Below are 22,188 nucleotides of genomic sequence, written 5' to 3' on the forward strand. Positions count from 1 at the left end.
TCTTCCTCTACTTGATAGGAAGCCATTTCCTGGCCTCTCCCCCCCCCCCCCATTTTATTGAGGTATAATTGACAAGTTTGTCTATGTAAGGTGTACAACCTGATGATCCGGTATATGTGTACATTGTTAGATAATCACCACATTCAGGCTGATTAATAACTCCATCAACTCATATAGTTACCATGCTCTTTTCTTTTTTTCCTTTCTTTTCCTTCCCTTCCCTTCTCTTCCCTTCCCTTCCCTTCCCTTCCCTTCCCTTCCCTTCCCTTCCCTTTCCCTTCCCTTCCTTTTCTTTCCTTTTCTTGTGTGTGTGCATGTGTGTAGTAAAAACACTTAAGATCTACCCTCTTAGCTAATTTCAAGTATATGATACAGTATCATTAACTATCGTCACCATGCTGGATATCGGATCCCCAGAGCTTCACCTCGCATAACTGAAACTTGGTACCACTTGAGCAACACCTCCCCGTTTCTCCCAGGATGGCACATCTAAAGAACATGTCCTTCATCCCCTTTGCTATCACAGTCCTTTCACATCCCCCTGGCCCTGCAGGTCCCCCATTTCTGGTTTCACCTGCCTTCACAGCTAGCCTCTGCACATTCCCGTGGGCCAAAGCGAAGGGAGGGGGTGAAGGAGGACTGGAACTGTTAGACTCTGCTCTGCTCACTTCTCCCTTCCTACTTCATGGCCTAAATTGATTGAGCTGAACAGGGGTTGGGGTGGGAAGGGGAAGGTACCTACTACCCAGTCACTTCCTAGACCTTTGAAGGGACATCTGCCCTGTTTTCCAATTTTTTGTTATTATCAACAACATAGTAGTGAATGTCTCCATACATGTGTGAAAACTTTTATCATTTCTTATTACTTTTATTATTTCTGTTACAAGCTGTGGGGTGAGATTATTCCTCTTTCCCCAGCAAGCAACCAGACTCACATCTGAGTTGGAAAAAGCATGAAGTACCATGACAGGCAGCTTTTGAGATGGCTCCCAATGATGCTCACCTCCTGGCATCCATGCCGTAGCTAGTCTCCTCCCCTTGCATGTGAGCTGGGCTTAGTGACTTGCTTCTAATAAATGGACTCCTTATAGGCAGGAGCAGAGAGTGTACTTTTTCCCCATGGGATCCAGTCCTGTGCCTGACTCTCAGTAAGTGTCTGGTGAGTGACATCAGATGTGAGAGGTGAGGGACAATATGGCCTACCTCTGGGTCTGGACACACTGTCACTCCTTAGGGTTCGTCCAGTGGTCTTCAAACCAGGGCATGCTGTGTGGCCAGGGGTAACCTAAGACTTTCCAAAAGATATGTGGACACAGGTGGTTTAAGGAAATCTAATTCTAGATTTTCAACTTCTACATCTATTTTTCCTAAAACGGGTCTCCCAGAGAACATCTCCTGGTTGAAGCTTCTCCTATGGGTTCTCCAATCCCACTTCTTCCTCTCAAAAGCCAAGGATTCCCTTTACCCTCCCTGAGCTTTCATTCCTACGGTACATGGTTCCCAGGAGATTAACACCTCCAGGGTATCAAACAAAGGGACAATTTAAGATATTTTTTATTTAACAATCGCACCTCTTCCATTCCCTGACCACTGTCAAATGATGCATCCTTTCTGTGGGAGGATCCCCTAAAAGTAAAACAAAGAGAGTGCCCAGATCAAATATCAAGCTAGCAGCACCTTACTTCCTACAAGTGACAAGCTCGTGGCAAGCCTCTGTGCCTCGTTTTCCCTCTACCAGAAATAGAATTCATAAGTGAGATTGTCTCCAGGATGCATGTCAACATATTTATTTGAATTAAAAAATGAAGTCTGAGGGTGCCTGGGTGGTGGAGTAGTTGACCATCTGCCTTCAGCTCAGGGCATGATCCCGGGGTCCTGGGATCAAGTCCCACATCAAGCTTCCCACAGGGAGCCTGCTTCTCCCTTTGCCTATGTCTCTATCTCTCTCTGTGTGTCTCTCATGAATAAATAAATAAAATATTTTTTTAAAAATGAAGTCTGAGTTTTTTCTGATTGAGAGTCTGATTTGGCCATTTGGTTTGACAGTGAGTTTTGGCTTAACTAATTAAGCTAAATGGTGAGCAAAATCCATAAATTGAATGAACTTGTTTTGTAGCTCCAAGTGTGTGTGTAATATGAATTTTAAAAAGACTTTGTATTAGCAAGATATGTTAAAATTAACAATATTTTCCTTTTCTGAACCCTTTCAGAGTATATCGGTTAAACAAAGCACTTTAATGTGAGAAAGTGCAGGATGCAATCAATAGTCATCCATAAGTGAGAGTAGATATACTTTTTCATATACTTTCTAGAAATTGAGAAACCTGAATGAGTGCAATGACCAAGAATAAATTTCCCCAGGAAGTTGATTCTCCATTCTTTGCATTCAGGTAAATTGATGGAGGATCTAATTAAATTGTCAGCTGATAGATCATTAAAAATGATTTTTGATGATAGATCACTATATGATCTTGGCATATAACTGGGAAGGGGTTCAAAGAATTGAGTCTCACTGCTACAACAAAACTCTTTTTCTTCCCATCATATTTCTTTTTTTTTGGTATATTTTTTTATTGGAGTTCGATTTGCCAACATATAGCATAACACCCAGTGCTCATCCCATTAAGTGCCCCCCTCTTCCCATCATATTTCTGTAGACATATTTTCTTAGCATGTACATCTATAAGGAATGAAAAATAGCAATCGAATTGAAGCTAAGCAGTGTCCCATTCTAACAATAAATAATGTTTATTCATGGATAAAGGAGCAAGCATAAAAGAGATCTTTCCTGTGTCATTAAAAGATGCATTTGCAACAGTATGGAGATTCCTCAAAAAATTAAAAATAGAGCTACCATATGATCCAGCAATTCCACTACTAGGTATTTACCCAAAAAATACAAAAACACTAATTCAAAAAGATCTATGCACCCTGTATTTATTGCAGCATAATGAACAACAGCAGAATTATGGAAATAGCCTGGTGTGCATCAACTGATGAATGGATAAAGATGTGGCATATATAGACAATGGAATATTACTCGGTCATAAAAAGGAGTGAAATCTTGCATTTACAACAACGTGGATGGGGCTAGGGGGTATTATGCTGAGTAAAATATGTCCATCAGAAAAAGAGAAATACCAAATGATTTCATTCATATGTGTAATTTAGGGAATAAAACAAAAGGACGAAGAAAAAAATGAGACAAACCAAAAAACAGACTCTTAACTAGATAGAGAACAATCTGGTGGTTACCAGAGGGGAGATGAGTAGCGGGATGGGTGAAACAGGTGATGGGGATTAAGAGTATACTTAGGATGAGCACTGAATAATATAGAGAATTGTTGAATCCCTATATTGTACACCTGACACTAATACAACACTGTATAGTAACTATACCAAAATTGAAATAAAAAACTTTGTATTATCTATTGTATTATCTAAACATTGTATTATCTAAACAATCTATTAACATTGTATTTTTCTTAAATATTTATTAAAATCCATTAGTGTTTTGATCAATTTTATAGGAAGACTATTTTAATGAACAAACTAGAAACTTTTTTTTTAACACCTGGAGCTATTTTCATGGATAATCTAGAAACTTTTTAATACCTGGAGTTTATGATCACAGGAGATTTTTAAAGTTAACTTGTGTATACATATTTTTACTACAGAGTATGATAAGCATAAAAATATATTAGGATGCAAATATCTGGGGGAATTGGAATGAAAATGCATATTCAAGGAGAAAGAGGAATAATATAAGATTTCTGTTAGTAAGGAAGAGCTTATTAGGTATTTTTTAAACAGCTGATGGTGAGTATCGAATTGCTATGCTATTTATATGTCATTGGATACATTTAAAAGAGTAATGTTACAGTTTTGTAACTGGCAGATTTTCAATATGCAGACATTGCACCCTTTGGGATCACTGTTGAAATTTGTGAGGCAAATATTTAGCTGTCAATGTACCCATGCCGCCTCTCAGACTTGGCCTAGCCCTTCTCCTTATCTGCAAAAATCTCCTTGTCCTGGCCAGGACAGCATGGATACCAAGGGTCTGGAATGGGGTGGCCTGACCAAAGTACAGGGCCCAGGATGGGGTACCTGGTGAACTGAGGGTGTACTGTCTGCATCACAGCCTTCCTGTGTGACCCGAACCCATCAGTCTCCAAAAGCCAAGCAGAAGGAAGTCCCACACTTTCCCTTAGGCACTGTGTCTTCTGAGCTGAGGACAGCAACAGGTCGTGGCCATGCAAAGTGTCCCCCAGACTTTTAGGCTACAACCCTCCCCCCCCCAACTGTCTTCTGCTTGGCTTCCTACAGAAAAGTGGGCTGAGGGGCCTGGGCTGCACACCACCTGCCTCCCACTCACTTTCTAGTTCACCCTTCTCCTCAGCAAGCCTTGGGTACGCCCTGTGGAAAGAGAGGAGACCAAAGCTTCCAGGCTGTTGGAGGAGACAGTTCCCACACAGAATCCTCCTCCCCTTCTCCTCAGCCTAAAAGAGGGACTTCATGCTCTGAATTTTTTCTTTGTTCATAATTCAAGAGAATTGATGCTTTAAAGGGCCCAGGGCTTGAAATATTTATAATGTTCCTTGAGGACCAGGTACAGTAGAAGAGAACCACCTGTATAAATGGCAAGACCATCATAAAAGAACCAAAGTGTTTGAGAAAGGCAATCCAGGAAGACTACTTAGAGGAAGTGAGATATTGAAATGACTTTTTTTTTTTTTTAGATTTATTTATTCTAGAGAGAGAGCACAAGTGGGAGGGACAGAGGGAGAGGGAGAGAGAGAATATCAAGGAGACTCCCTGCTGAGCTAGGAGCCCAAATTGGGGCTCTATCCCATGATCCTGAGACTATGACTCGACCTGAAACCAAAAGTCAGATGCTCAACCAACTGCGCCACCCAGGCACTCCTTAAAACAACGTTTTAAAGGAGATTTGGAGGCTACTAAGCAACAGTTCCAATGTTTACTGCCTCCCAGAATGTTCTCTCTGTGGTGAGGAGCTATAACACTGAAAATGCCAGAGATCAGCTGGAGACAGATAAGCTGAAGTCTGGGAGAGTGAAGTGAGAAGGGTGGAGTGGAAGGAGAAAAAAAAAATCCTATCTCAAATGCAATAACACTGCCCTGCTTCATTTCATTACCAGAGAGGAACGCGGCTTATAAATGACGACCTTATAAGCTGAAACGTGATCCCCTGGGAGAGAGTACCCGGGCCCCAGTATTTGTAGATCTGCTCCCAGCCTGCCTGCCATAGGAGCTCTGAGAACCAACTATCAGGAGCACCTTCCATTGAGACCAATGATGCTTTAGCTGAAAGAGCATAACCTGGCACAGCACTGAGCCTTGTTGGGTTGCCCTGGCCTGGAGACCTAGCCATAGCTCAGTGGCCCAGCCAAGGGGGCCACAGCCAGGCCCATTGCCCAGTGCTGGGGTGAGGAAGGCACAGAGCAGTGGGTACTCATTGACTTTCCAACCTAGTTTGGCCAGTCCCTTCCAGGTACTTTTGGCTCCAGTCTAACTGGGTTGCTTGCTCTTGCCCTGCACCTCCCTACCAGGTGTTCTCGGATCCAGGCCACTCCCTTCCCTTAAATGCCCTTTGTTTGCATATCTCCTTGTCTACCTTCTACTAGTCCCACCTCTAGGGCTCCTCCTTGGAAAGGCTGCTCTGATTCCCCATCAATTGAACCAGCCTTTGAGCCAAGATCATCTCATCATCTTCTGTGCTTACAGCCCCTGAGTCTCTGACCTGCAGTTCTCTCATGAAATGGATCCCTTTCTACTTTGCATTATGGTTATTGATATGGTCTGATTTCCCCTCCCAGCCCAGTGTAAGAAGTATCAGCCTCTCTCACTTCAACTCCATGAACCTGAGCTGAGTATCTTCTAGGTGACAGCATACTGGGTGCATTATTGAGGGAGGGACACATAACCCTGCAGCCAGGCATTCATGTCCCAGTCAGAGAACAGAGATCAAGCACAGCTCAGAGCACCACCTTCCATGGCCAAGCTCAATGCTCTTCCTATAGCTTTAGGCCAGAATGCAGCTAAAGTTCTAGATGGTTGGAAATGATTTATCTTTAGCCAAATGCAGACCAGTCTGTGATGGTCCAGGTAAGTGGTTGAAAGGCCATCCAGCAAATACTCAGTCATGGGTATGGGCTTCTGGGGAATGGTAAGCATATCCTGGGTCATGATATTTTATCTAACTGGATGCTCAGGAGGGACACTGGAGCCAAGATTCCTATGGTCCCCAGCTGAGTACAGGGAGAACATTCAGATCACATCTGGCAGGTGGTTTTGAACTTTCTGAGAAGCTATTGAAAGTTCTGGATGTTCTTTCCAGAATTGCAGACACATGCATGTACTCCTTGGCACACAGTTATAGGGGATTTACCTACTCTTGAAAACCCATCCCTGGATCCCCAAATCAACCTTGATGTAAACAGTGGGTCCCTTGGTGTGGTCACTATGGAATAATGGGCAAAATCTCCATACCCTCAGGGATAGGTGCTCAGAAAATATCTGTTGAATTAATGAATGACCTTGAATTTGACCAGGCTAAGATCCCTACCTTTGTTCACAAATCACTATTTCTTTTACTCTCTGGTAGAGCCAGAGCCCACTCAGTGTTCAGGTGGAACGACAGCCTTCTGTGTGGTGACATATGCGGGGTTCAGGAAATGCCTCACTTCTGAAGAGCATCTTTCTCCAACAAAGTCTGCCATGAACAGAGCCACTAACACAACATCCCTTTGAAGCAAGGGGTCAGAGTGACTGGGTATATGGAACTACTTCTTTCCTCCTTCCAGGAGGAGCCTGAGGTTGAAGATGGATACATAGGTCATCTCTTCCTTTTAGAAAGGGGCTCTGCAGACAAAGGTAAGGTGCATCGCTCCTGCAGAGACATTCTGACCTCAGCTCTAGCTCCTTCAAGGGCAATATTCCAATGATGAAGAGACCTTGAGAACCATTTCAAGATCAAAACACCACCCATATGATCTGACAATCCAGAAACACAAAAATATCCTGGAAAATCTTTTGTAAGTAAGCAAACAAGAACAGCCAAGAGTGCTCAGACTCTGGAAAGTCTAGATTCATCCAAGTAGGATAGACCTTTGTAGAAGAGGTGTGGAGGGATGAGGATTTATTGGGTGTCTACTATGTGCTGGGTGGTTTCCACATATTATCTCATTTAAGCCTTGTAATATTGGGAGAAGAAAGTATCATTTTTCCCATTTACAAGTGAGGAAACAGGCAAGTGAGCCCAAAGTCATGCAGTTGGTAAGAACCCAGACTCAAACTCAGGCTGTCAGTTCTCAAAGCCCATGAGCTTTTCACTGTGCCAGAGATAGAGGGTGTTTTGTTTTGTTTCAGAACAGAATACAGATTAGGCCTGTGATCACTTCAACTCACAAATAGGGGACAATCTGGAGAGACTAAGGTTGCCCTGAATTACATCAACTTTAAAATTTGGAGGGGGGGCCAGAACCCCACTATTTTCCCTGGAATGAGTTCTGGGTTTGCTCCATGATCATGAGAACTAATCACTTTTCTTTTTCAACATAGCATACCCAGCAGACCTTAGGATCCTTGTAAAATGTGAGCATGGAAAGATCTTCCTCAGTGGCCCAAGTCCGAAGCTTCCAGAAGCCGGGCAGAAGCTATGACATCTGATTCCACAAGATACCAGGTTCTGGGGCCCAGCAGAGCCCAAGAGGGCTGACCCCTGACTCCAGGTGAATATGACCAGGGACTCACCTGTCCATAGACTTCACTGTGCCAGGAAATGACCGACCTGGGAAAATACTCATTGTTAACCACATTCATTATTTCAAAAAATTTTTTTATCTTTGTTAAAAATATCTTTGTTTATTTTACCTCCTTGGCATTTCCTGTGGTTTCTATGAACAAGCACACTCCCATAAATGTGATCACCACCACCATCATCATCATCGCCAACATCAGGATTTAATCTGTAGTCTAAAAAGCACTTTTCCTACAAAATGTAAATCATGATCATGAGCCATAACCAAGACTTCCTAAGACAGCCAGTGTTGAGATAAATGTAATTTTTTCCTTTGGTAATAACTTCAGACATGTTTATTAATTTTCATTCCTAGATTTTCCTCTTCTAACTCTCATGGGTAAATTTATTTTTAACTAGATATTTTTTAATAAATCACTGAACCCATTAGAGAAATAGGGACCAAACATGGTATCCACACATAAATAAATATTTTTGTGCACTGATGTTTGAAAACTGATGACTTTTGAAGTCTAGGTTTCTCAGACAAAAACCATTTGGATATCATTAAAGGGGGGGGAAAAGCCTAAAACTTTTTCCCACTTAATAGAGGGCTCTGCAGAAAATATTTTTGGCACCTCAAGTTGTCTTGTTGTTAATCAACTATTATTATAGAGGTTTGCACCAGAACAATGTTCTAAAAGCTCTTTATCTTGTTACATAAGTAGAATGGCATTCCAAAATCTCATTTTTAAAAGGCATTAGTCACCAGTATAACAAAACACATGCTTTGTACCAATAAAATTTAATGTTCAAATAAAAAATGCTTGTTTACATGCATTTTTATATGCCAGTCTATATTAAAGAAGCCATGATTTCAGGAGATGTTTTCCTTAGGTCAATGGACACTCCCTCCTATTTCTCTGTCTAATGAGAAGCCAACCCATCTCCTTGTCATCGCTCCTGGAGAGGAGGCAGAGATCCAACAGAGGAGGAGCAGATTCGGTAGTTAGGACTTTGTGATTTGAAGCCGAGCGGTAGCTCTGCCTCCCCCGCCCCCCAACTCAGTCTGGGATAAGAACTGTTTCTGCAGGGGGGGTCACTGTCGCAATGAGTTGTTGTCACTTCTCTGCCCTCAAACCCAACAGTTGTGGACTGCAAGAGGGTCCCACCTCGCTTCACCAACAATGGAGAATCAGACATCAGAATCTTGTACTATAATAAGAATGATGACAAAAGGTGCAGTTTTTAAAGACATTTCCTTTTCATTCTCAAGTCTAGAGGATCTGTCCATCAATATGACTTCTTATTAAATTCACTAACCTTTATTTCATCCAAAACAAGTAAATCCTATGAGGTAGGGCAACAGTTCACTTTAAGCTACTATAACTCTATTTAATATCTTTAGGTTAAAATTTCTCCTTCAATCTAATTTAAATTTCCTAATTGAAGTTTGTGGCCTAGCAGCTTCTGATTTTTCCCTGTTACTGGGTTTGATGTATTTCTTTTTAAAAAATATTTTATTTATTTATTTGAGAGAGAAAGAGTGAGAGAAAGAGAGAACACACAAGCAGGGAGATGGGCAGAGGGAGAGGGAGAAGTGGAGCCCGATGCGGGGCTCCATCCTAGGACCCTGAGATCATGACCTGAGCCAAAAGCAGACACTCAACTGACTGAACCACCCAGACGCCCTGGGTTTGATGCGTTTCTTACATGCATTCAGAATTCACATAACATAACATTGCTAATGTAACATTAGGACATTCGTAGACTTCTCTTACAACACTTTGCAACCACGGGAGTGGGTATCAGAGTTGAAGATGGAGTTTCTCGTAGGTAATGTCTTCTTTTTTGGTTCTATAAACAAAAATATGTGTTATCTAAAGGAATATTTTAGTCTACTAAGAGGTTAGATTTTTATTCAATAGCAGGCAAATAATTGATTAGCCTTATTAATTAGACATCGAAGCCCTCCCAAATTAAAATAAATAAATAAATAAATAAGGTTCATAGTAACAGAAAGACCAGGAAGACAGAGAAACATATCCTGGAAGCTATTTGTGTGTGTGTGCAAAAGAGGTACTGCTACTACTAATTCTTCCTTTTCCTCACCTGAAAGCCTTGCAAATTTTCGACAAACTACCTCTCTGTCAGAATTGAGAAAGAGAAGGAAAAAACAAAATGAAGCTGACACCATTTTTTTTGCCTGTGATGTCATTTGCTGTCTTCCAAAGCCCGCGGGTCCAATTTTGATGTCAGGGTGCGTAACTCCACAGTGACAGGCCCAAACTTATTTGAAGAGGGAAATAACCTTTCAGCTCTGTGCAGTCATTTTCCCCACGAAGACAAATATAGCCCAGGCTGAAATCACTTAGTGTCAATCAAGGTAACCAGATCAGCTCAGCGTTAATAATGCATTTGGTCACGTGCCCTCACAGCGAGCGAAGTGTGAGATAGCCAGCTCCTTGTTCCATGGGACACCCACCGGCTTCTATGTCAGGCCGCAGCTCTCCTAGCCCAGCTGGGAAGCAACAGGGTAATTTAATCTGCCACCCACTCTAATTGCTAAACTGAGAGAATTATCAGGGCTGCCAGAAAGGGCTTGTAGAGCTCTGGGTCCAGGCTTGGTGGCCGGTATGCAAAGCTATGGCTGGGGTTCTCGTTAGGGATGGACTGGGTTTTGGAGGGTCTAATAAGGTTTATGCAACTTAGGGTCTCTCTTTAGGAAAACAATACAAACTTACAAATACAGAATCAGAAGCAGGGCCTTGGAAAGGTCCCTTTTAAGTGAGAGGCCCTGACTGAAGCTTATGTTTCATTAACATCACAGTAAATCCTCCAGTTGTCATGGAAACTGGAAGAACATTTGTCTCCCTTCTACATCCTAGATTTTGGATTGGCTGACTCCAAGGAAGTATATCTTCTCTACTCTTCTGTGATCATTTGTACTTTTCCATAATTCCTTACATGGAGGTGAACTATACACAATGCAATCATGGGTCACAGGTCATCCTTTTACCAACCACCTCAAATGTAGACACCAGTCACCTATTGGTATGTCCTGGTTGTCCTCTAGATGCCAACTTTTAAAGGTTAAGTATATGTCCCAAATATCCTTAGTTTCCCCTAAATATCTGCAATAAAACTTTTGAAGAGGATGACCAGAAACTCAATCACTAGAGATAAAAATACAATGGACTCAGGGGAGACCTTTGAAACAAGCAGTTTTCAGGCAAACCAAAGACCGCTTGTCCTATTTAAGTATTTATAAGCAATCTAGAAGCATTATTATCACAATAGGGAAAAATCAAATGGCATGTAATCCCTCAAATGCATTGCTGGTTCAACACTTCAAAATATTAATAGACTGCAAGAGAAAAATTATATGATTATTTTAATGGAAGCAGAGAAATTATTTCATGAATCTTAATACTCATTCCCAAAAAACTCTAGGCAAGTTGGAAATAGCAGAAAATTTTCTTTTCTTGATAATGTCGACCAGAAACCTAGAGCAAATATTATACATAGTGATGAAATAAGAGAAGTATTCCTATAGATATTAGGAACAAGATAAGGATCCCCATAGCTATTTCACATTGACCTGGCCACTTAAATAACAGGGAAAATAAGTAAGACATAAGGATTCAAAAGGAAGAAACAAAACTGCCAATATTTGCAAACATAATTATGTATCTAAAAATCTAAGAGAAAAAATAAAAAAAATCTAAGAGAATCTGAAGTAAATGATCACAATTCACAGAGTTCAGTTAGGAAGAAAAGCATAATTTTGACATATTAAAACAACAGCTTGCCTGTATCCTACAATAACTATTACAAAATGTCATGAAAAAAACTCTCATTTACGAAACTCACAAAACACAAAATACCTAAGAATAAACAAAAAATGTTCAAGATCTAAATGAAAACATGTTAAGATTTCACTGAAAAATGTAAAAGAATACCCAAACAAATGAAGAAAATATTCATGTATCTGGTTGAAAAGTCTTGGCATCTAAAGATGATTGTTTCCCCCAGATTAATCTACACATTCAGTTAAATCACAATCAAGCTTCCAGGGGGATGTTTCAAAGAACTTATAAACTGATACTAAAATTCTTCTATAGGAGAAAACGTGAAAAAATACCTAAGGTAATTCTGAAAAACAAGTTCTAAAAGAGAGGTCATAAATTCTGTCATAAATTTCTTTTTTTTTTTTTTTTTTTTCTGTCATAAATTTCTGAAGTAGACCAATAGAGGCTAGGCTTGAAGATGAGTAAGAAGGAACACTCAGGTACTCCAGGAGTACACAAATTGCATGTCATTGCAATGACCTTAAAGGCTATGACATTGCATCAAGTAAGAGAGCTTGGGGAGCACATCTTGGTTTACCTTAATCACACTATGAGAGACAGTCTGAGTGCTGGCTGTGGTCAACCGGCCAGAAAGAAACTTCCAGGTGATGGAAGTCCTGAACAGTGTTTTCTGGAGTCCATAGTCTCCCAGCCAAAATGCCTCAAAACTTCAGAATGGTTTTGCAAAACCACTCTTGGTAAGCCACATTATCCAGACCTATTATCAATTTCAGTTTCTTGCTATATTGCTATTATGCCATATTGCTGCACTGCACACAGATTACATGATAATAATCAGGCATCAAACATGCCTGATTGCCTTAAGACAATATGACAGGCTATGTGTGATGCCTGGTTATTATTACTACTCACCCTACAACCCACTGTATGCTACTTTAGAAGTGTAAAAGAGCATGTGCTCTCTTTCAGGACTTTTTTTTTTTTTTTTTCAAAATTTCAGGCAAGCATGCAATTTATCTACTGGGAGGAGCTGAGCAGGACAGGCGTGGTCATTGGCTGTCACAATATCAAAATAATAAAAAGGGAAATAAAACATTGTAACTTTGGTACAAAGTAGCTTAATGAGACATTAAAGGGAATACAGAAACTTAACCATGAATATATGGGAAGATATTTTATGATAAACATGGCATTTAAAGTCAATACGGAAAGAACATACTGATTATTCAAAAAATGATATCAAAGTGGGCACCTGGGTGGCTCAATTGGTTAAGCATCTGCCTTCAGGTCAGGTCATGATCCCATGGTCCTAGGATCGAGTTCCACATAGGGTTCCCTGCTCAGCTGGGTCTGCTTCTCCATCTCCCTCTGCTCCTCCCCGTCAGCTCCTGTGCTCACTCTCTCTCTCATGCATGTGCTCTTTCTCAAACTAAATAAATAAAATCTTAAAAAAAGATATTAGAGCAATTTACTAACCATTTGGGAGAAATTAATTTATGTTGCTACTTTTTACTACTCAAAAATATAAGTTCCAGAAGGATTAAAGACCTAAACCATATACAGAACTATAAAACATTAGAAGAAAATCTTAGAGAATGTGATGTAGGGAAAGCCTCTGCAAAAACTATAGAGGAAAAGTGATTAGATCTGATTTTGTCAAATTGTAAAATTCTGTCAACAGAAGTCAACATAAACATACTAAAAGAAAAGCAACAGATTATGAAAAGATATTTGCTACATATGTAACAAAGGATTGGTGTTCAAAATATATAAGGAATTCCTATAAGAAAATGACACATAGACCAACAGAAAACTAGGTGGAAGATATGAATTGACAATTCATAAAAGACAAACTATAAGCCAATATTAAACACAAAAAAGTCAGCTTCACCGCTTACCAGTATAGAAATAAATAATAGTGGGATACATTTCCATTTTTTGCTTGTGATCAACAATATTTTTGTTTGTCTGAGAAAGTATATTTTCCCTTAATTTTTGAAAGATATTTTCACTGGGTATGAAATTCTGCTTCACAGAGGTGTCCCCCACCACCATCCCCACCACTGTCACCCCCTCCAACACTTTAATGATGTCACTCCATCATCTTCTGGCTTACACAGTTTCTGACAAGAAGTCTGCAGTAATTTTAAAATCTTTGCTCCTATGCATAGAATGTTTTTTCCCTCCATCATCTTCAAGTTTTTCTCTTCATCCTTGGCTTTCAACAGTTTGAATATTATATGCCTAGTTATTCTGGTTTGCTTTTGTACTTACTCTGCTTGGTGTTCTCTGAGCTTTTTAGATCCATGGGTGATGTTTATCATTAATTTTGGCAACTTTTCAGCCATAATTTCTTTAAATAATTCTTGTCTTTTCTCTCTTCTCTCTTTCTAAAATTGTAATTTATATGTATATTAAACTATTTGCTATCATCCCTCAGATTTTGCATGTTCTGTTTTTCTTTCTTTTTTCACTCATCATGTGTGTCCTTCCATTTGGGAAATCTCATAAAGATAGATCTTAAAAAAAAAAAAAAAGATCTTCATGTTCGATGATTCTTTCCTTTTTTTTTTTTTTTTAAAGATTTTATTTGGGATCCCTGGGTGGCGCAGCGGTTTAGCGCCTGCCTTTGGCCCAGGGCGCGATCCTGGAGACCCGGGATCGAATCCCACGTCGGGCTCCCGGTGCATGGAGCCTGCTTCTCCCTCTGCCTGTGTCTCTGACTCTCTCTCTCTCTCTGTGACTATCATAAATAAAATAAAAATTAAAAAAAAAAATAAAATAAAGATTTTATTTATTTATTCATGAGAAACACAGAGAGAGAGAGAGGCAGAGACACAGGCAGAGGGAGAAGCAGGCTCCATGCAGGGAGCCTGATGTGGGACTCGATCCTGGGTCTCCAGGATCACATCCTGGGCTGAAGGCAGTGCTAAACCACTGAGCCACCTGGGCTGCCCTCTTTCCTTGGTGTATCAAGTTTACTAATGAGCCTGTTGAAGGCATTCTTCAATTCTGTTACTATGTCCTACGTTTCTAGGACTTCCATTTGATATTTTCTTATTATTTATATCTCTCTACTAAAATTTCCCATCTGCTATTGTGCATTGTCCATCTGTTCCATTAGAACCTTTACCATAGAAATCACAGTTATTTAAAATTTTGTCTGATCAATCCAACTCAGTCTCACCCTGTTGGCTGCTTTGTCTCTTGATAGTGTCTTTTTCCTTACTTTTTTGTATGTTTCTTGAATTTTTGTTGAAATACATTCATCTTATAGGTGATGGTGAAAATTGCTGCAAATGGTTTTTAGGCCTAGAAATAAGCATGCCTTTCCCTCTGCTAGGCCTTTGGTATAGGCGTTTGAGTCAATATATTCAGGAGATGCTATGTGGCAGACACTGTTGGTTGTCTCTCCAAAGGTAATCTCTTCTTTTTTCCTTGCTAAAAAAAATTGAATTATCAAGGGGGCACCTGGGTGGCTCAGTCAGTTAAGCATCTGCCTTCAGCTCAGGTCATGATCTTGGGGTCCTGGGATTCAGCTTCATGTTGGCCTTCCTGCTCAGTGGGGAGTCCGCTTGTCCTTTTCTCTCTGCCCTTCCCCCTATTTGTTTTTTCTCTCAAATAAATAAATAAAAATCTTTGGGACACCTGGGTGACTCAGCGGTTGAGTGGTTGAGCATCTGCCTTTGGCTCAGGGTGTGATTCCCAGACCTGGGATTGGGTCCTGCATCAGGCTCCCTGCAGGGAGCCTGCTTCTCTCCCTACTATGTCTCTGCCTCTCTCTGTGTATCTCATAAATAAATGAATAAAATCTTCTAAAAAATCTTTTTAAAAAAACTTGAATATCAAGCAAGTATTGGGTGACAATGTCTTTAGGAAAAATATGGCCTTCCTCCAGTTTCAGGTGAATCATGTTTGGTTTAAGCTAATCATGGAAATCTGATTCCCTTTGCCAGTGACTGGCTTATAAGAAACATTAGTCCAGTCCATACCAAAAATATCAGAGTGCAGACTTCAGGGAGGAGTCTGGGAAAGATTTTTCCACATGATAAAAAAGAGGGCTGCAGAAAATAGTTTTTCCCCCTTCCATTCTCTCTTTCAGCCATGTGAAGATGTGCTGTTGGAAGCTGTGAACACCATCTCATGATCACAAAGGAAAAACCAAGGGAAACTTGGAGACATGACTCAAAACCCAGACATGATTAAACTACTGAATGAATTGACCCTAGAATCACCTATGTGTATTCTATATTGTATGAGGAAAAAAATAGAATCTCTCTTTCTGATCTTATTCCTTGGAGGAGAACCATCCCAAAGAACATAATGCTTAAAAAGCTCCCATTGACCTGGGAGACTCCGTTGGTTAGGTGTCTGCCTTTGGTTCGGGTCATGATCTCAGGGTCCTGAGATCGAGTCCCACATGGGGTTCCCTGCTCAGTGGGGAGTCTGCTTCTCCCTCTGCCTCTGACCCTTGCCTCTGCTCTGCTCTTGGCTCTCTCTCCCCCTCTATCTCTCTGTCAAATGAATAAATTAAAAAAAAATTTTTTTTAAAGTATCCATTGACAGAGTGAACAGAAGGCTCAGGGTTAGGTCTCTGCTTACCCCCAAAACTGTTCTTCTCAGTTCTCCGACCTCCTCTATGCCCAGCCATCCTGACCTTTAGCTTCTTCTAGCTCCATGACTTATGCATGCTGTTCTCTCTGCTGAAACAGTCTTCCCCCAAATCCTTGCCTAGTTAATTCCTACGTATCCTTTAAGTCTCACTGAGGGCATTGTCTTTTCTAGGAGGCCTTTCTGACCCTCCAGAGCACGTTTAACTGGGCCTCTTACATTCTTTCATGGCACCCAGTGCTGTTCTGTAAATAGCACTTGGCACACTGAATGCTTATGAGTTCTTACTAGAATGTAAGCTCCTGAGGGCAGGGACCACGTGTGTCTTAATCATTGCAGCATTCCCATGTGGGACTCGGGGTCTCACACATGGTTGGGCCACAATAAATACATGTTAAATACAAGAATGAAATTTTACCCTCTAGAAAGGAAAATAAGGCACACATATAAAAAAGAAATAAAAATATAAGTCCAGAATTGGGATGCCACTAGCTTTGGTTTTCTTTTTCAATATTCCTCTGGCTATTAAGGGTCTTTACTGGCTTCTACAAATTTTAGGGTTATTTATCCCAGCTCTGTGAAAAATGTCGAGGGTATTTCGATAGAGATTGCACTGAATGTGTAGATTGCTTTGGGTAGCATAGACATTTTAACAATATTTGTTCTTCTAATCCATGAGCATGGAATGTTTTTCCATTTCTTTGTTTCTTCCTCAATTTCTTTCATAAGTGTTCTGTAGTTTTTAGAGTATAGATCCTTTACCTCTTTCATTAGGTTTATTCCTAGGTATCTTATGGTTTGGGGCTTAATTGTAAGTGGGATCAATTCCTTAATTTCTCTTTTTTTTCTGTCTCATTTTTAGCATATAGAAATGCAACTGATTTCAGAAAAGACCCTGAGTAGCCAGAGGAATGTTGAAAAAGAAAAGCAAAGCTGGTGGCATCACAATTCTGGACTTCAAGCTCTGTTACAAAGTTGTAATCATCAAGACAGTATGGTATTGGCACAAAAACAGACATATAGACCAATGGAACAGAATAGAGAACCCAGAAATGGCCCCTCAACTCTATGGTCAACTAAACTTTAAGAAAGCAGGAAAGAATATCCAATGGAAAAAAGACAGTGTCTTCAACAAATGGTGTTGGAAAAATTGGACAGTTACGTGTAGAAAAATTAAACTGGGCCATTTTCTTACACCATATACAAAGATAAACTCAAAATGGATGAACGACCTAAATGTGAGACAGGGATCTATCAGAATTCTGTATCGAATGGGAGAAGATATTTGCAAATGACATATCAGATAAAGGGCTAGTATCCAAGATCTACAAAGAACTTATCAAACTCAACACCCAAAAAACCAGATAAGCCAGTCAAAAAATAGGCAGAAGAAATGAACAGATATTTCTCCAAGGAAGGCATACAAGTGGCCACCAACACATATATGAAAAAATACTCTATGTCACTCAGCATTAGGGAAATATCAATCAAAATCACAAGGAAATAACTAACTCACACCAGTCAGAATGGCTAAAATTCACAAGACAGGAAACAACAAATGTTGGAAAGGATGCGGAGAAAGGGGAATGCTCTTACACTGTTGGGGTGAAATGCAAGCTGGTACAGCCACTCTGGGAAACAGTATGGAGATTCCACAAGAAGTTAAGAATAGAGCTACCCTACGACCCAGTAACTGCACTACTAGGTATTTACCCCAAAGATACAAATGTAGTGATCTGAAGACCACCAGTACCCCAATGTTTTAGCAGCAATGTCTATAACAGACAAAAGAGCCCAAATGTCCATCGACAGACAAAGGGATACAGAAGATATGAGATACATAAAGACTCCTAACTCTGGGAAACGAACTAGGGGTGGTGGAAGGGGAGGAGGGCGGGGGGTGGGGGTGAATGGGTGACGGGCACTGAGGGGGGCACTTGACGGGATTAGCACTGGGTGTTATTCTGTATGTTGGTAAATTGAACACCAATAAAAAATAAATTTATAAAAAATAAATTCCACCTAGTTAACATACAAAAAAAAAAGATACGAGATACACACACACACACACACACACACACACACACTAAAATATTTCTCAGCCATCAGACAGGATGAAATCTTCCCATTTACATCAACACGGGTGGAACTAGAGGGTATTATGCTGAGTGAAATAACTCAATTAGAGAAAGACAATTATCATTTGGTTTCACTCATATAAGGAATATAAGAAACAGCACAGAAGATCAGAGGGGAAGGGAGGGAAAACTGAATGGGAAGTCATCAAAGAGGGAGACAAACGACCAGAGACTCTTAGCTATAGGTAACAAACTGAGGGTCGCTGGAGGGGAGGTAGCAAGGGGTTTGGGGTAACTGGGTGATGGGCATTAAGGAGGGCACATGATATGATGAGCACAGGGTGTTATACCCAACCAATGAATTAGTGAACTCTACATCTGAAACTAATGGTGTACTATATGTTGGCTAATTGAATTTAAATTAAAAAAAGAAAAATGTAAGTTAGGGTATGATCAGTCTCAAATAATTCCCACTAAAGTTCAAGGGACTTGAACAGGATAACTGAGGGAAGCTCCCCAGCAGAGGTGGAAGTGAGCTGGATCTTGCAGGAATCGTACCAGAGGAAGACATTTCTGGCAGGATGAAAGCCAAGGTGCCAGGAATGGGAATAGGAGCAAGTAAAGCAGCAAAGTTGGATCCAAGTTTTCAAGTGAGGTGAGTGCCAGAGATAACAGACTATATTATAGAGGGTCTTGAAGGCCAGGCTATTAAATCTGGAGAGAGCCTAGGATGATTGAAACAGGTGGGATGGGGATCCCTGGGTGGCGCAGCGGTTTGGCGCCTGCCTTTGGCCCAGGGCGCGATCCTGGAGACCCGGGATCGAATCCCACGTCGGGCTCCCGGTGCATAGAGCCTGCTTCTCCCTCTGCCTGTGTCTCTGCCTCTCTCTCTCTCTGTGACTATCATAAATAAATAAAAATTTAGAAAAAAAAAAAAAAAAAAGAAACAGGTGGGATGGAGCTGGGATGACCCATTGTGATACTCAAAGTGTTAGGAAATGGGGGCATTCACTTGAGAAATGAACCCTCTCCCATTGTTGGTCTATGCTCAAGGAATAAAAGCAGTGATTAGTATATATAGTGAAGACAAACAGAGATTTTAAAAAGACCAGTAGAAAGAACAAGTCGGGCACCATGACCCTCCAGGCAAGAGAACAAGAAGCAGACCCAGGAAAAGAAAAAAGAAGGTCTCCAAGGCAATTCCTTTGCTGACAAAAATGAGTTCTTTAGAAACCATCCATTTCGACTGAGGCTGCGAAGAGAAATGTGGTTCATTTTTACAAATTCCAATGCCATTTGTGGTTTGTAGTGTTTTCAACTACAAGATAATTTTCCTGCTGTCACTGAAAGCTGTAGTGTTCTTCAAACTACACAGTGAGATCAAAACAATACTGAAGTAGGTGAGTGTGCTTTTCTCCAGAAATGCCTTTTAAGACAGGACAGGAGAGATACTCAAGTAAGAGTTTTTTTTTTTTTTTATTTCAAGCACTTTAATTATGGTAACAATCTGAAAATTCCTCATACCTTTCCCGCGAGGTGATCAAAAGCAATTTTACTGCACTCATGGTTTTTATTGATATGAAGAAAACTCTTCAGATTTCAGCAAAGAGGTGAGACTTATTTTATATTTGCATCAAAGCTACCAAATCACACACCTGACAAGTCATATTTTACCAAAAAAATGAAGCCTTGAAATTTTACTGTCATAAGGTTTCTAGTCCCTTCCTTTTGTTTTAGTACTCCTGCCAAACATGCCAGGAGAGAAGGCGCCTTGAACTTCCCTGAACAACACATCTCTCATGCCCTTCATACCTCATCTCAATTCTCTGACAATCCAGTCTGAGGTTTAAGAAATTCTCCACAGGAAAAACCTCAAAACACACACAGTACCTTCCACTCACATCAGGAGTCATATATTAAAACTGCCCTCATGGATCAGCTCCTGGGTTTTCCTGACAGAAGGGTAGGGAGGTCTACCCTCAGACCTAGGAGCTGGTTCTCCTGGTGCCTGCACTTCTCTCCTTTTGCTCTCAAGTGAACCCTCATTTCCCTGTAGGAAACCTACCCCTCTTTGCAGTGCTCCGAGTCCTTGGACAGATTGCCCATGATTTCCCAAGAACCCTCCAAATAGTTCCTCAGTAGGGTTCAGCCAGCTGTGATCTGCTTCTTCGGGTCCTAATTCGTGAAGTCAAGTTTCTTCAGTGCTATGAAACATGCATAGTTTAAAATAAGGAGGCCCAACTGAGTTGGAACCAGTGGGAGGTGAGGTCCAGACATCAGTTCAATTTTTAAAGCTGCCCAGGTAGTCTTTTTCCCATCGTGCGTTGCATGGAATCAGCTCATGGGTTTGAGACCTGAAAATTGAGAGCTTCTTTGCCCCAATGGCTCTGTGCCATCACCATGCCACCAAACGATTATTTTGAATTCTGTCAGAAGCACTGTGGCCATCGTTTGGATTACCAGGAGAAAAAGAGAAAAAAGGAAGGTCAGGAGGTTCAAGAGCATTCAAAGAAGGCAAAAAAAGTTGATTGGTTTGAAAGCTGAGCTCTACTATCAACAGGTCCAGGCTGAGAAAATACAAATGAAAAAGACTATCAAGACGCGTGAAAAAAGAAGCTCCAAACAAAAGAATGATGGGAAGACTCTTCAGGGAGACTCTGCAAGGACAAGCAATACCTGTATGTCTACAGGACAGGGAGGGACAGTCCCGAGCTAAAGTGCTTTCCACTATGATTAAACAGAAATGCAAAGAGAGGGCACCTAGGGCAGCCCTGGTGGCACAGCGGTTTAGCACCACCTGCAGCCTGGGGTGTGATCCTGAGGACCCTGGATCGAGTCCCACATCGGGCTCCCTGCATGGAGCCTGCTTCTCCCTCTGCCTGTTCCTCTGCCCCTCTCTCTCTCTGTGTCTCTATGAATAAATAAATAAAATCTTAAAAAAAAAAAAAAGAAAACTAAAGAAATGCTGATGATGTAGCCCCCCTCCCCTGCTTTAAAAAAAAAAAAAAAGAGAGGGCACTTAGGTGGCTCAGTCGGTTAGGCATTGGCCTTCGGCTCAGGTCATGATCCTGGGGTCCTGGGATGGAGCCCCGAATCAGGTTCCCTGTTGAGTCTGCTTCTCCCTCTCCCTGCCACTTCCCCTGCTTATGCTCTCTCTCTCTGTCAATAAAAAAAAATAGAATCTCTAAAAAAAAAAAAAAAAAATGCAAAGAAAAAGCAGGAAAATGGGAAGTCCCTTTTCCCAAAGTTCGTGCCCAAGAAGAAAGAGAAATATTAAAAGTTATCCAAACAAGGAAGAGAAAGAACAAAGCATGGCAGAGGATGGTTACTAAAGTCTGCTTTGCTGGAAATGGCTTTACTGGAAAACCACCTAAAGATGAGAGATTCATTAGGCCAATGGGCTTACATTGCAAAAAGGCCCCTGTAACATATTCTGAATTGAAAACTACCTTTTGCATGCCAATTCTTGGTGTAAAAACAAATCCTGCATCCCTACTATATACAACTTTGGGTATTATTACCAAAGGTATCATCATTGAGATGAAGGTGAGTGAGTTGGGCCTTGTGACATGATTTGGGGAAAAATATGCCCAGATACCAATGATCCTGAAAGTGATGGAGGAAAGGCAGTCTTGCTGGTCTGACAGCAGTTTCAGACAAGTAAGTCCTTATAATTACTGAAGACCACACACCAGTCAAGAGAAGCAGCAGTACTGGGGTGGTTCCGAATACCACTAAACAGCCTGACATATCTGCAATCACCAAGAGAACTATTTATTCTATTGTAGGAAAAAAAAAAAAAACATTAAAAGAGCTCTGTTTCACAAACTGGTGTTTATTTTTTAGTCTGTTTAGCATTTAGATGTTCATAAGTTTGAATACTTTAAAAAGCAATTATAGAAATATTGTGGTCTGTATCTGCATT

The 22,188-nt window shown here is 40.8% G+C and overlaps 1 long non-coding RNA gene and 1 pseudogene across 3 annotated transcripts in view; one reads left to right on the forward strand and one right to left on the reverse strand.

The window, feature by feature from the left end:
- The window catches only part of LOC140600162 (uncharacterized), a 181,648-nt gene that overhangs the window by 36,381 nt on the left and 123,079 nt on the right, over positions 1-22,188 (reverse strand). For all 3 annotated transcript variants that reach the window (XR_012003349.1, XR_012003350.1, XR_012003348.1), the window contains 3 exons: positions 20,329-20,701; positions 7,897-8,014; positions 7,777-7,813 (listed from right to left, as the gene is read on the reverse strand). This is a non-coding gene — a long non-coding RNA (uncharacterized lncRNA). The remainder of the gene's footprint in view (positions 1-7,776; positions 7,814-7,896; positions 8,015-20,328; positions 20,702-22,188) is intronic.
- LOC140600160 (ribosome biogenesis protein NSA2 homolog) lies at positions 20,664-21,907 on the forward strand (annotated as a pseudogene).

Source organism: Canis lupus, chromosome 11 (genome assembly GCF_048164855.1).
Source record: "Canis lupus baileyi chromosome 11, mCanLup2.hap1, whole genome shotgun sequence".
NCBI lineage: Eukaryota > Metazoa > Chordata > Mammalia > Carnivora > Canidae > Canis > Canis lupus.